General features: G+C 47.6%; 2 long non-coding RNA genes across 2 annotated transcripts; one reads left to right on the forward strand and one right to left on the reverse strand.

Moving 5' to 3' along the window:
- The first annotated feature begins 1,325 nt into the window (after nucleotides 1-1,325).
- Nucleotides 1,326-3,313, forward strand: LOC135057528 (uncharacterized). Its single transcript, XR_010244181.1, has 3 exons — nucleotides 1,326-1,401; nucleotides 1,475-1,689; nucleotides 2,292-3,313. It is a non-coding gene; the product is annotated as an uncharacterized LOC135057528 (long non-coding RNA).
- On the reverse strand, nucleotides 1,617-12,047 carry LOC135057527 (uncharacterized). The gene is made up of 3 exons (XR_010244180.1): nucleotides 11,862-12,047; nucleotides 1,787-1,895; nucleotides 1,617-1,701 (listed from the first exon to the last, which is right to left on the reverse strand). It is a non-coding gene; the product is annotated as an uncharacterized LOC135057527 (long non-coding RNA).
- Between the last annotated feature and the right edge of the window lie 2,015 nt (nucleotides 12,048-14,062).

Raw genomic sequence — 14,062 nt, forward strand, 5'->3', positions numbered from 1 at the left:
CCTCAAGTGACAGTGATAGTGACAGTCAGAGTGCTCCGCAGCCACGCACCACTACTAAGACTGGGCGGAATGTCAAGTTTACTTATGCAGAAAATGTGGCATTGGTGCGGGAGCTGATGAAGTATCAGCGGCAGCTATTTGGCCCTGAGTCCGCCAAGGTGCCAACACGGAAGAAGATGGTGTTGTGTGCGAAAGTTGTTGCTGCTGTCAATAGTGAGGGGGTGGTCAAGCGGACGGAGGACACGTGCCGCAAACGGTACTATGACATAAAGCAACGTGTCAAGTCCAAAATGGCCAAGGAGGCGAAGTCGGCTTGAAAAGCCGGTGGTGGCCAGCCCTATATTGCAAGATATCTGGAGTATGAGGAGCTCATGCGGAGTGTAATACCTCCTGAAGTAGTCTCTGCAACCCATGTCCAGGATTCAGATAGGCCCAGGAAGAATGGTGAGCATGTGTATTTGCATTTACATTCTATGGGTTTTTTTTTTTATTAATTCTAATGTGTGTCATGTGATGTTGCATATTACTCCCATCTTCAAGTGTGTGTCAGCAAATACCTTGTTTTTGGTAATGTTTTATACAAAAGCCAATGTAACATCTTACTTTATTGTATGTCATGTTTTTTTTTTTTACTATATTTTCCATGTGTAGTTTGGACTTGGTGTGTCATAGAATTGTCCTGCAATAACGTATTCCTTTTGCACATTTTGAAAGTTTACATTTTGACTAGGTTTGAGATTTATGTTATCCATGTGCAATGTTGTTAAAACTGTGGTTGTCATGTTAGAGGCTGGAGTAGTGGAAAGTGGTTTTAAAACCACTTACATGTGTAATGTCATTATTACTGAATGTTTTCTTTTTTGACAAAAAAACACTATTTGTTTGTTGAGTTTGAGGCTGTATTTGTACCCAGACACAACACTGTTTTATTTTTTATTTTATTTTTTGGTGTTGTATTTTTGGTTGCCTCATATAGTGGTAATGTGTGTTTGGAGTGCCACATCACAGAGCAATTTCTATATTGCATATGTAATATTTGACCTTTCATTACCAAATGAAGATGTGTGTGCTTTTGGTTGTTATTGACTGTATTTTAACTTGTGTCCTATGTCTGTGTCCTGTACATGTTTTCCTGTGTTGCACTTTCCATAGTGCATATGGCTATTGGACAATCTTTATTGTTTTATGTAGTGGTTTCTTGGTTTACGGTCCTTATGTTTTTAAAAAATGCAAAACACGCTTTTTATTTAATGAATGTTTATAAGCATAATGGGTGGATGTATCCACAATAGCATGATTACATGATTTCTTATTTTGGTTTTACAGTGTTGGAAAAAAGCAGTACTGGTTGTCCGACAGTAACTCCCATTACATTTGATGATGTTGACGCGGCGGAAGCAGGTAAAGTGTCCATTGTAGTATAGGGTATGTTTGTAAAGGAATGGCCATAACAACGTTTCACTTTCAATACTAGGTCCATCAAAAGAAGTCTGGAGCAGCAGAAGTTGGACTTCAGTAACACAACAGGCAAAAAAAAAAATGGGGTAGCAATGAAAGCAAGGTCTGATGTCCAGGGCCAACCACAGCAGGCTACCCCGCCACGAAGATTATCGACAGTATGTTCGGGCCCCACACTCCAAATTTTGGACACACCTCCAAGACGTGACCCACACTCCCCTCAGCTTGATTGTGAGTATCAAACTGTAAAAATTTTAAAAAAAATATATTAATCAAACTTTTACTTAAACGCATTAAGTCCAAACACATCAAAATATGATATACTTACCGAAGTCAGTAAAAGATGAAATGGAATCCGAGCAAAATGGCCTTGTCCACATCCTGTAAATATATGTATGTCCACTTCAGCCATACAGTAGCACATTGTGTGTAAGATGCTGCAACAGAAACTCATGTTTATTTTGTGAAAATAGTACGGTAATTTTACAATGTAACACATGTGTGTTTGAGCTAACATGGCCAAATACATATAAAAACATTACTTTGTTTGTTTAAATACAAATATAAGGTAACACATTATGGATTTCAAAGTGTTTTTATGGTGGAGTATGTGTGATCTACAAGAAAACTAATGTGTTTGCTTTCACAATGTAGTAACCAGACCCATTTGCCACAAACAGGCATATGTATGTATTTAAGTTATGAGTGATGATGTTGCTATGCAGGATATCTGGAAGCAACAGTCAATGACATGTGTTCCATGTGTAGTGATTTGTTAGAATTGATCAAACATATGGCTAGCTAATGTTTTTTATTTTTATTTCTGCTTCTAGTCCTGGTAACAGCATCCCTCCGCAACATCAGCAAACAAGCAGCAGTTCTGGTACGACTACTCCAAATATCACGCCAATGTCATCACCACCAAGACGCTCCACCAGAGCACGCCAACATGACAGTGGTAAAGGCAAAGGGCAGGACAAGCAGCCAACCAAAATCAATTAACATTGAAAACTCACATTTTTTATTTCAGAGAAGTAAATAAAAATACTTTGTAAGTGTATGTTTGTTAAAAAAGATATAACACTTAGCTCCTTGACAATTTGAACAACATCATTAATTAGAAGTGGTACAAACAGCAACAGGAAATTCGTATGCACATTTATTCTGTACCATTTTTGCAATTTTTTGGAGGAGGGAAATGTTTGTGATACACATAGATGTTAGCAGGAAGTAACCAGACCACTTGATTTTTTTTCTAATCATTACTCTTTCTAGATTCCAATCAATCTCAGATCCTGCACACACAATAATTGGCAGCCAGCAAGAATGTCTTTAGCAGGAACTAACCAGACCACTTGATTTTTTCTAATCATTACTCTTTCTAGATTCCAATCAATCTCAGATCCTGCACACACAATAATTGGCAGCCAGCAAGAATGTCTTTAGCAGAAACTAACCAGACCACTTGATTTTTTTCTAATCATTACTCTTTCTAGATTCCAATCAATCTCAGATCCTGCACACACAATAATCGGCAGCCAGGCATAATCATCCATGACCAATGCAACTTACAATGTGAATTAAAACTGGTTTACATTTCTTCTGTAGACGACTTTACAAGAAAAACACAATAGAGTTGTGTAAAAGTGTCCTAATATGTTTGTGTACATTTATAATTTTTCATAACCAAAATGAATGACATTATTGTTGTGGCATGTTTGTGTGTGTAAAAAATGAGTAATCATATTTAAAAACCTGAGGCACAACCCACAAAATAAAAAAGATTTTAACTTTTAACACTAATGTGTGTAATAATGGATATATGTTGAAAAATGTGTATTGACTTTTAAAAGTCCAAATTTAATCCAGCAAACATAAGGCAATAAATTATTTTGGATGAGAAAAGTTTGTGTCCCTTTTATAGGCATGATAAGTCAGGTGTGAATGATTTATAAGTGTCAGCACATGTAAACACCGCTGAAAAAAGCAGGTCTATTTTTTTGCAAATTTTTTTAACGAATCGCATAAAAATATGACCGCATTTGACCACTCAGAGACTAACACCCAAATACGAATGAATAGTGAATTCCCGTATTGTATGAAATAACAGCCGCATTTGACCGATGGTCTATTCATTCGTATTTCTGAACTTTGCTAATCAAACCATTACGAATAGTCCAAACATTGCCGAGATTGGTGCTTAGTGAATTACCGGATTGGGACTTAGAAAAAAAAACACAAATCGGACAAACTCGAATTCTTAGTAAATTTTGGCCATGGTGAGAGAAAGAGACATGGAAAGTGACATAGAGAGATTCATGGAGAGAGACAGAGAGAGAGATGGAGAAAGATAGACAGAGGAATATCATCAGCAGCAGAATGTGATGTGCCCAGAAGAGCAGTTACCTGGAGGTCTCTGGGAGGAGGCTGAATTGTCTCTCCGGCCAGGCAGTGGTTCTGCAGGAGCTATGATGGGCTCCCAGGCCATAGGCAGTGGTCCGGCAAAAATTTGGAGGTAGGCGGGAGGAGGGGAGGATAGGCAGTGACGAGGCGGCTGATGCTGGACGATGTGAGGCAGGGGCGTAACTAGAACTTTGTTGTTCCCATAGAATTTTTTTTGAAAGGGCCTCCCTGCCCCACGCTGTTGTTATTATAATGCCCCTTAGGGGTAGCAGGAGAGAGTGAGACAGAAAAAGCGGATATCAGGGGGAGAGAGAAAGAGAAAGAGAGAGAGGGAGAGAGGGTTTTATGGAAAAGACAGAATGAGTGAAAGAGAGAAGTGAGCAAGAGGGTGTCAGGGAGAAAGAGATGAGAGTGTCAGGGAAAGAGAATGAGAGGGAGAGAGTGAAAGAGAGGGAGAAACAGTGTCAAGAGAGAGGTAGTGTCAGGGAGAGAGACAGTGTTAGGGAGTGAGAGGGAGAGATAGACATACAGTGTCAGGGGAAGAGAAAGAGACAGTGTCAGGGACAGAGAGACAGTGCCAGGGAGATATATGTACACCATTGACAGAATTATTCAACCAGTCATTAGCTACAGGAGTAATTCCAGGGGACTGGAAAAGAGCAAACGTAGTCCCACTGCACAAAAGTGGAAGCAAGGAAGAGGCAAACAACTACAGACCAGTGAGTCTTACATCAGTAGTAGGGAAATTGATGGAAACACTCTTAAAAGAAAGAGTTGTAGATTATCTCAAATCCGGCAATTTACTGGATCCCAAACAGCATGGATTCACTGGGGGGAGATCATGTCAAACAAATTTTATTGACTTTTTTGATTGTGTGACTAAAGTGATGGATAAAGGTGGAGCCATGGATATAGCTTATCTAGACTTTAGTAAGGCTTTTGACACAGTTCCACATCGCAGATTGCTAAATAAACTTGAAAGTTTGGGATTGGATATTAGGATTATTGAATGGATAAGATCTTGGTTGAAGGATAGAAAACAGAGAGTTGTGGTAAATGGAGTGCATTCACAGGAGGGAAATGTTACCAGTGGAGTACCCCAGGGATCTGTACTTGGACCAGTGCTTTTTAATATCTTTATTGGTGACATTGCAAATGGCATTAAAGGGAAAGTATGCCTTTTTGCAGATGACACAAAGGTATGCAACAGGGTAGACACACCAGGTGGGGTAAAACAAATGATGGAGGATATAGGTAGACTAGAGGAATGATCAAGAGTCTGGCAATTACAGTTTAATGCCAAAAAATGCAAAATCATGCACTTGGGTCTCAAAAATCCTAAAACTAAATACAGTATTAATGGCACTATACTGGAAACTACTTAGGAGGAAAGGGATCTAGGAGTCACTATTTCAGATGACTTAAAGGCAGGTAAGCAATGTAACAAGGCAATGAGGAAGGCTAGTCAGATGCTTGGCTGCATTGGGAGAGGAATCAGCAGCAGAAAGAAAGAAGTAATAATGCCACTGTATAGGTCATTGGTACGGCCTCATCTAGAATACTGTATTCAGTTCTGGAGGCCATATCTTCAATAGGATATTAATACATTAGAAACTGTACAAAGGAGGGCAACTAAAATGGTGCATGGCCTACATCACAAAACATACCCAGAAAGACTAAGAAATCTCAATATGTATAGTTTGGAGCAGAGAAGGGAAAGGGGGGACATGATAGAAACTTTCAAATATATCAAGGGTTTTAACAAAGTCCAGGAGGGAAACATTCTCCAAATGAAGAGAAGCAAAAGGACACGAGGACATGCACTGAGACTGGAGGGGGGGAGGTTCAGGGGAAATTTGCGGAAAAATTATTTCACAGAAAGGGTAGTGGACAAGTGGAATAGCCTCCCATCAGAGGTGGTAGAGGCTAAGACAGTAGAGCAATTTAAACATGCATGGGATAGACATAAGGATATCCTTACAAAGAAATAAGGATCAAATAAGGTTAGAGATAAAAAATTATATAAAAAAAAAAGGGCAGACTAGATGGGCCAAGTGGTTCTTATCTGCCGACAAATTCTATGTTTCTATGTTACACAGCTTCAGGGAGAGAGGGAGAGACAGTTTCACACACACAGAGAGAGAGAGAGAGAGAGTGTCAAGGAGAGAGAAAGAGGGAGAGAAAGATGAGTGTCACAGAGAGAGAGAGACAGTGTCAGGAAGACAGTGGGGGAGACAGTGTCAAAGAGAGAGAGAGTGTGGGGAGGGGACAGAGAGACAGTGTCAGGGAGAGGGAGGGAGAGAAATAGTGTCGGAGAGAGAAAGATGGAGATGGAGAGAGAGAGGAAAAGTGAGAGAGAGAGAGAGGGGAGAGACGGAGGGAGGGAGATAGTGTCAGGAAGAGAGGAAGAGGGAGAGAAAGATGAGAGTGTAAGGGACAGTGAGACAGTACCAGGTAGAGATATTTACACAGCATTAGGGAGAGAGGGAGAGACAGTGTAACAGAGAGAGAGAGTGTGCCAGGGAGAGAGATACAGTGTCAGAAAGAGTATGTGGGAGACAGAGCGACTAATTCAGACTGGATCGCTGCAGAGGCAGCGATCGCAGTCTTCAGCCCTTTGGGGAGTGTGCCTCGAAAGTATCTCAGGGCTGCAACTGCCTCTGCCTGATTGACAGGCAGTGGCGGTTGCGGGGTGAGAGGGGGTGTACCAATGTTAGAACGCCGTTGGTAGGGCACGGTCCGGACAACGCAGGTGTGTCCGGACCGTTGTGGGGGTGGGCCACGGCAGCTGCGTGACGTCACATGCAGCTGATGCGCCCCGGGACGCAGTGGGTAGCCGCGTGCCAGCACAGCTAGGCTGTGCACTAGCTGCGCAGACAGGGGACTACTCGCTGGGTTCGAAGGCATCGCAGCCGTGCAATGCTTCCATACGCGGTGGAGGGGAGGGCAGAGCCAGACATGCAAAGCGGACTAACCCTGTGCTGGGCGTCCCCCCGCATGTCTGAGTTACTGATCACAGATGTGCTAAATTTAGCACATCTACGATCAGATCTGAATCACCCCCATTGTCAAAGAGAGAGAGAGTGTGGAGGGGACAGAGAGACAGTGTCAGGGAGAGCGGGATGTACTAATGCTTACCGCCACGGTTTTTCCCATTTAGTGCAGAGGCTATTTAACGCAGAGAGATGTACTATACCTCGGGCACTGATATGCCCTTCTCACCGTACTGCTGAGTGGCCGAGCCAGGGCGGGAAGACAGCCAGCAGCAGCACCATGCCGGCAAAAGTGGCTGCAGTTTCCACTTTCGCGACGCAGGGTTCGGGGGATGAGTGTCCTCTGCCGGAGTACTACAGCTCCGAGGGTGTGGGCTCCAGAGGCTCTCAGCACTGTTGTACTGTATATCCAGCTGCCTCGGGTATGTACAGCCCGCACCCTCGGCTGCTGTTCTCCGACATGCTGCTCTTGCTGCTGGTGGTTATCTCCCTGCCCAGCTCAGCCACCCAGCAGCAGAGCTGGATTAAGGCTTTGGGGGGCCCGGGATACTAAAGACAGGGGGGCCCTAAGGTATAAAATTAAAATCATATACATATACTGTACCCTGTATACATATATCTGTGCCGTAACTAGACATTTTAGTGCTGTGTTTACGAAACAGCATCGGAGCCCCCCCATATACAAAACAGGGCCAGTGTGTAATATAAGGACGTGGCTTCATGAGAAAGGGGCGTAGCCACAGAGCTCCCTTTTACTCATTATGGCAGGCACAGTCCTCTTTTACACAATAGGACAGGCAGAGCCCCCTTTTATACATTACGCAGGTAGAGTCCCCCTTTTACACATTAGGCAGGTAGAGCTCCCTTTTACACATTACAGCAGCAGAGTCCCCTTTTTACATTATGACAGGCAGAAACCCCTTATTTACACATTAGGCAAGCAGAGTACCCCTTTTTAACACATTAGGCAGGCAGAGTACCCCCTTTACACATAGCAGCAGCAGAGTCCCCCTTTATACACATTACGCAGAGTCTTCTTTTTACACATTACAGCAACAGAGTCCCCCTTTTTTACACATTATGGCAGACAGTCCCCCTTTTACACATTATGGCAGGCGGGGGGAAGAGAGAGAGAGACTGACTCACCTGCAACGACCCGGCATGCCTCTCTTCTTCCTGCTCTACGCTGCACTCTTCGCAGTGAGGGCATTGTGGGTGGGATGGGGGCAGGCTAGGAGAGACGTCACCTCTCCCATCACATGGGAAGGGAGCGGGGAGGAGCTGCAGCACTGCCCGGCTACCTAGGTGAGAGGTAGCCGGGCAATGCAGCTGGGCGCAGTGCGGTGACAGCAGGGGGAGGCAGGCCGAACCCCACGGTGTGATGGTGGCAGCAGTGGCAACAGTGGAGATGGAGTGGCCAGGCTGGTGTTGCCAGTGATCCTGCACATCTGCGCTGTGTGCAAACAAAGTAGGATTCCCTAGCTCAAGAGTCCATCCTACCCCCTGGTATCACATATAATACATTACAGATTTGCTCCACTGACTGGCGTCCTAAGACCGGAAGGAGTGCTTGTGCCTCTTAACATTCCTGATAAACGGTGGGTACAGGAGGACACAGAGCACGGCGGGTACAGGAGGACAAGGTACAGGAGGAGAGGGTACAGGATGCAGTTACAGCATGAGAGGGTACAGGGTGCGGCAGAGCCGGCCCTAACCAATATGATGCCCTAGGCAAGATTATGGCTGGTGCCCCCTAGCACCGCCACTTGTTCTGCAGGAGATGCCTGGCATGAGTCAGCTGGCAGCTCTGCTAACGTCGGGCGCCTTTGTTTATGAAAATGCTACTTATCTGCATTACTATGTGGCTAGGGTGCACAAGCAGCTGCTGCTGATTAAAATGATATGCAACATGCCTATATTCTGTGTTTGACTGCGGCTATATCTGCATACGAAATGCTACATTACAGTGATTTCCAGGAATACACTGCAACGTAGCATTTCGTATGCAGATACAGCCGGAGTCACACACAGAATATAGGCATGCCGCATATCATTTTAATCAGCAGAAGCTGCTGGTACCCCTAAGCATATCAAATGCCCTAGGCATTTGCCTAGTTTGCCTATGCCTAAGGCCGACTCTGTGGTGCGGGTACAGGAGGCGTTTACAGGAAGAGAGGGTACAGGACAAGGGGGTACAGAATGTGGGTACAGGAGGAGAGGGTACATGACGCAGGTACAGGAGGAGTGGGTACAGGACACGGGTACAGGAGGAGAGGGTACAGGAGGCAGTTACAGGAGGAGAGGGTACAGGAGGCGAGGGTACAGGAGGCAGTTACAGGAGGAGAGGGTACAGGACGTAGGTACAGGACGCGAGGGTACAGGAGGCGGTTACAGGAGGAGAGGGTACAGGACATGGGTACCGGACGCAGGTACAGGAGGAGAGGGAACAGGAGGCGGGTACAGGAGGAGAGGGTACAGGATGCGGTTACAGGAGGAGAGGGTACAGAACGCAGGTACAGGAGGCAGTTACAGGAGGAGAGGGTACAGGACGCGGGTACAGGAGGCAGTTACAGGAGGAGAGGGTACAGGACGCGGGTACTGGAGGCAGTTACAGGAGGAGAGAGTACAGGACGCGGGTACTGGAAGCAGTTACAGGAGGAGAGGGTACAGGACACGGGTACAGGATGAAGGTACTGGAGGAATTACAGGAGGAGAGGGTACAGGAGGTGGTTACAGGAGGAGAGGGTACAGGACGCGGGTACAGGAGGAGAGGGTACAGGACGCGGGTACAGTAGGCAGTTACAGGAGGAGAGGGTACAGGATGTAGGTACAGGAGGCGGTTAAAGGAGGAGAGGGTACAGGAGGCAGTTACAGGAGGAGAGGGTACAGGACGCAGGTACAGGAGGAGAGGGTACAAGACGCGGGTACAGGAGGAGAGGGTACAGGATTCAGGTACAGGAGGCAGTTACAGGAGGAGAGGGTACAGGACGCGGGTACAGGAGGAGAGGGTACAGGACGCGGGTACAGGAGGAGAGGGTACAGGAGGCAGTTACAGGAGGAGAGGGTACAGGAGGCAGTTACAGGAGGAGAGGGTACAGGACGCGGGTACAGGAGGCAGTTACAGGAGGAGAGGGTACAGGACGCGGGTACAGGAGGCAGTTACAGGAGGAGAGGGTACAGGACGCGGTTACAGGAGGTGGTTACAGGAGAGGGTACAGGAGGCAGTTACAGGAGAAGAGGGTACAGGACGCGGGTACAGGAGGCAGTTACAGGAGGAGAGGGTACAGGACGCGGTTACAGGAGGTGGTTACAGGAGAGGGTACAGGAGGCAGTTACAGGAGAAGAGGGTACAGGACGCGGGTACAGGAGGCAGTTACAGGAGGAGAGGGTACAGGACGCGGTTACAGGAGGTGGTTACAGGAGAGGGTACAGGAGGCAGTTACAGGAGAAGAGGGTACAGGACGCGGGTACAGGAGGCAGTTACAGGAGGAGAGGGTACAGGACGCGGTTACAGGAGGTGGTTACAGGAGAGGGTACAGGAGGCAGTTACAGGAGAAGAGGGTACAGGACGCGGGTATAGGAGGAGAGCGCAGGTACAGGAGAGAGAGTTTCAGCACACTGCCACTGCGCAATACAGGAGGAGTGAGTGTGTACCAGGAGAGAACAGCAGCGCACGGTGAGTACAAGAAGAGAGAGCGGCAGCGCACGGTGCTGTGCAGAAGGAGAGAGCGCACGGCGTGACGTCTTCATGTCATGTGCGGGCGCCGGGACTAGCCGGGATGTGTTCTTATTGGTTGCTAGGTAGGGGTTGGTGCAGCGTATCGCCGGCAGCTGAGTAACGGCTGAGTGTCAGTGGGGAGCACAGCACCACGCCGCTGATCGGTAATAGAGATCGATCTGTGGCGTGCGGCAGGGGGCCCTTTCAGATGGGGAGCCCAGGGTACTTATCCCCAGAGCCCCCCCCTTAATCCGGCTCTGCCCAGCAGTACGGTAAGAAGGGCATCTCAGTTACCGAGGTTTAGTACATATCTCTCTACGTTAAATAGCCTCTGCGTTAAATGGGGAAAACTGTGCCAGTAAGCATTACTACATCCCGCCCAGAGAGAGATAGTGTGAGGGAGAGCCCAGACAGAGATAGTGTTAGGGAGAGCCCAGAGAGAGTTAGGGGTACATTTACTAAGCAGTGATAAGAGCGGAGAAGTGAGCCAGTGGAGATATTTCCCCATCAACCAATCAGCAGCTCTGTATCATTTTATAGTATGCAAATTATAGATGTTACTCCAGTGCTGATTGGTTGCCATGGGCAACTTCTCCACTGGCTCACTTCTCCGCTCTTATCACTGCTTAGTAAATGTACCCCATAGTGTCAGGGAGAGCCCAGAGAGAGATAGTGACAGGGAGAGCCCAGAGCATACTTACCTACTTTCTGGCAGCTCTCTCCGGGAGAGAGCTGCCAGGACGGCTCAGTGGAGGGGCTGGGCTGGGCAATGTCGAGAGGAGGGGGCGGGGAGGAGGCGGAACGGGGCGGGGAGGAGGCGGAATGAAGGCGGGGTTACAGCGGTACACGTTTAAACCACGCCCCCCGCTCTGTAATGCCACGATAACCGTCATTTTACAGCAGGGGGCGTGACTATGATGACGCGATTCAACAAGAATCGCGTCATCTACTGTCCGGACCGCCCACTTTACTCTCAAAGTGGGTGGCCGGGCAGGGGGGTACTTGAAAAACCGGGAGACTTGTCTGCTCTTCAGTGGGGCCGGGAGGGTCACCCGATTTTCGGGAGCCTCCCGGCCATTCCGGGACAGTAGGCAAGAATGGCCCAGAGAGAGATAGTGTCAGGGAGAAAGGGAGGGGGGGGGGAGAGAGAGATAGTGTCAGTGTCAGGGAGAGCCCAGAGAGAGATAGTGTCAGGGAGAGCCCAGAGAGAGAGATAGTGTCAGGGAGAGCCCAGAGAGAGATAGTGTCAGGGAGAAAGGGAGGGGGAGAGAGAGAGAGATGGACATTACCTGACTACAGTACAGATCAGGTCTCTTATGGGGGCTGGCATTTCACAGTATTAGGCTCCGCCCCCAAAATTCCCGCGAATCGCGGCACTGCCACTGTGAGCCGACATGGGCAGGGGCAGAGCAGTCCGGGTCAGGCTTGGTGTCCCTTCTCCCACTACATCCTCCATGGCTGCAGAGGAGTTTCCACTGGCAGACCCACTGGGAAGAGGTGGGAGTGGAGCCACTGTGGTTGGGGGCGGAGCCACTGTAGGGGAGGAGGAGGTGGCAGTGGAGGAGTTCGGGACCACCTGAGATGTGCAGCACCAGCTCACTCTGCTTCTTCGTTGCACGGCATCACACTGTATATCAGACTGACTTCAGCCTCGTGTGTCACACAGGGGCCAGGGCTGAAGTCAGTCTGATACCCAGTATGATGCCGTGCAAGCAAGAAGCAGAGGAGGCTGGTACTGCACATCAGCTGTAAAGTGCGGCAGCTGGCCGCGGTGTTTCACCTGACTGCCGCTCCTCTGCTATGGGTAATAGGCGCCTCTCTCAACTTTGCGGGGGGCGAGCTGCCCCCTTGCCCCCCCCCCCCCCCCCCCATTCCGACGCCCCTGCTCCCCACCATCTCACCCTTTTCTTCCCCTAAACTCCCTATTGTATCTCTTTTTTTCCCTCCTGGCTCCTTCTGTTCTTCTCCCTGACTTCCTTCCTCTGTTCTTCTCACTGTCTCCTTCCTCTTATTTTCCACATGTTTTTCCTATATTGTATTGTTGCTTCAAATGCCTTAAATAAGTATCTTTCTAGTGGTTTTATTATTAAAGCTGGGTACACACTGGAGCGATATTGCACCAAAATGGCGTTATGATGCGATATATCGCTTACATTGCGCAGTGTGTTCCCAGGACTGCGCGCTCCCATGGTCGCATGCGACAGACACTTGGGGGGTCATTCCGAGTTGTTCGCTCGTTATTTTTTTCTCGCAGCGGAGCGATAAGTCGCTAATGCGCATGCGCAATGTCCGCAGTGCGACTGCGCCAAGTAAATTTGATATGCAGTTAGGTATTTTACTCACAGCATTACGAGGTTTTTTCTTCGTTCTGGTGATCGTAATGTGATTGACAGGAAGTGGGTGTTTCTGGGAGGAAACTGGCCGTTTTATGGGTGTGTGCGAAAAAATGCTACCGTTTCTGGGAAAAACGCGGGAGTGGCTGGAGAAACGGAGGAGTGTCTGGGCGAACGCTGGGTGTGTTTGTGACGTCAAACCAGGAACGGAACTCACTGAACTGATCGCAGATGCCGAGTAAGTCTGGAGCTACTCAGAAACTGCTAAGAAGTGTCTATTCGCAATTCTGCTAATCTTTCGTTCGCAATTTTGATAAGCTAAGATTCACTCCCAGTAGGCGGCACCTTAGCGTGTGCCAAGCTGCTAAAAGCAGCTTGCGAGCGTACAACTCGGATGCTGTACATCAAACCAAGCGTCCATCGCTAGCGTCCGGTGTTATGTTAATGAAGGACGGAACATGGTCGTTCCATCCTTCATTAACATCGCCCCAGTGTGTACAGGTGTTCTGGGCTGACGGGGATTCGTTCCTATGTCGGAACGAAACCCCATCACTCCAGTGTGTACCCAGCCTAAGTTTATGTTTCTATTCAGCATCTGAAAGCAGCGTCACGAACATGATGTAATACGCTGCAATGGACAATTTTATTGGTGGGGCCCCCCACAACTTAGTTGTCCTGGGGCCCCTACAAGCCTTAATCAGGCCCTGAGCAGGACAATGACCCAAAGCACACAGCCAAGATATCAAAGAAGTGACTTCAAGACAACTCTGTGAGTGTCCTTGAGTGGCCCAGCCTTGAGCCCAGACTTGAATCCGATTGAACATCTCTGGCGAGATCTAAAAAAATGGCTGTGCACCGACGCTTCCCACCCAACCTGATGGAGCTTGAGAGGTACTGCAAAGAGGAATGGGCAAAACTGGCCAAATATAGGTGTGCCAAGCTTGTGGCATCATATTCAAAAAGACTTGAGGCTGTAATTGCTGTCAAAGGTGCATCAACAAAGTATTGCGCAAAGGCTGTGAATACTTATGTAAATGTGAATTCTTAGTTTTTTATTTTTAATACATTTGCAGAAATCTAAAAAAAAAACTTTTTCACATTGTCATTATGAGGTATTGGTGGTCATTCCGAGTTGATCGCTAGCTGCATTTGTTCGC

The sequence above is a fragment of the Pseudophryne corroboree genome, chromosome 3 (assembly GCF_028390025.1).
Source record: "Pseudophryne corroboree isolate aPseCor3 chromosome 3, aPseCor3.hap2, whole genome shotgun sequence".
Classification (NCBI taxonomy): Eukaryota; Metazoa; Chordata; class Amphibia; order Anura; family Myobatrachidae; genus Pseudophryne; species Pseudophryne corroboree.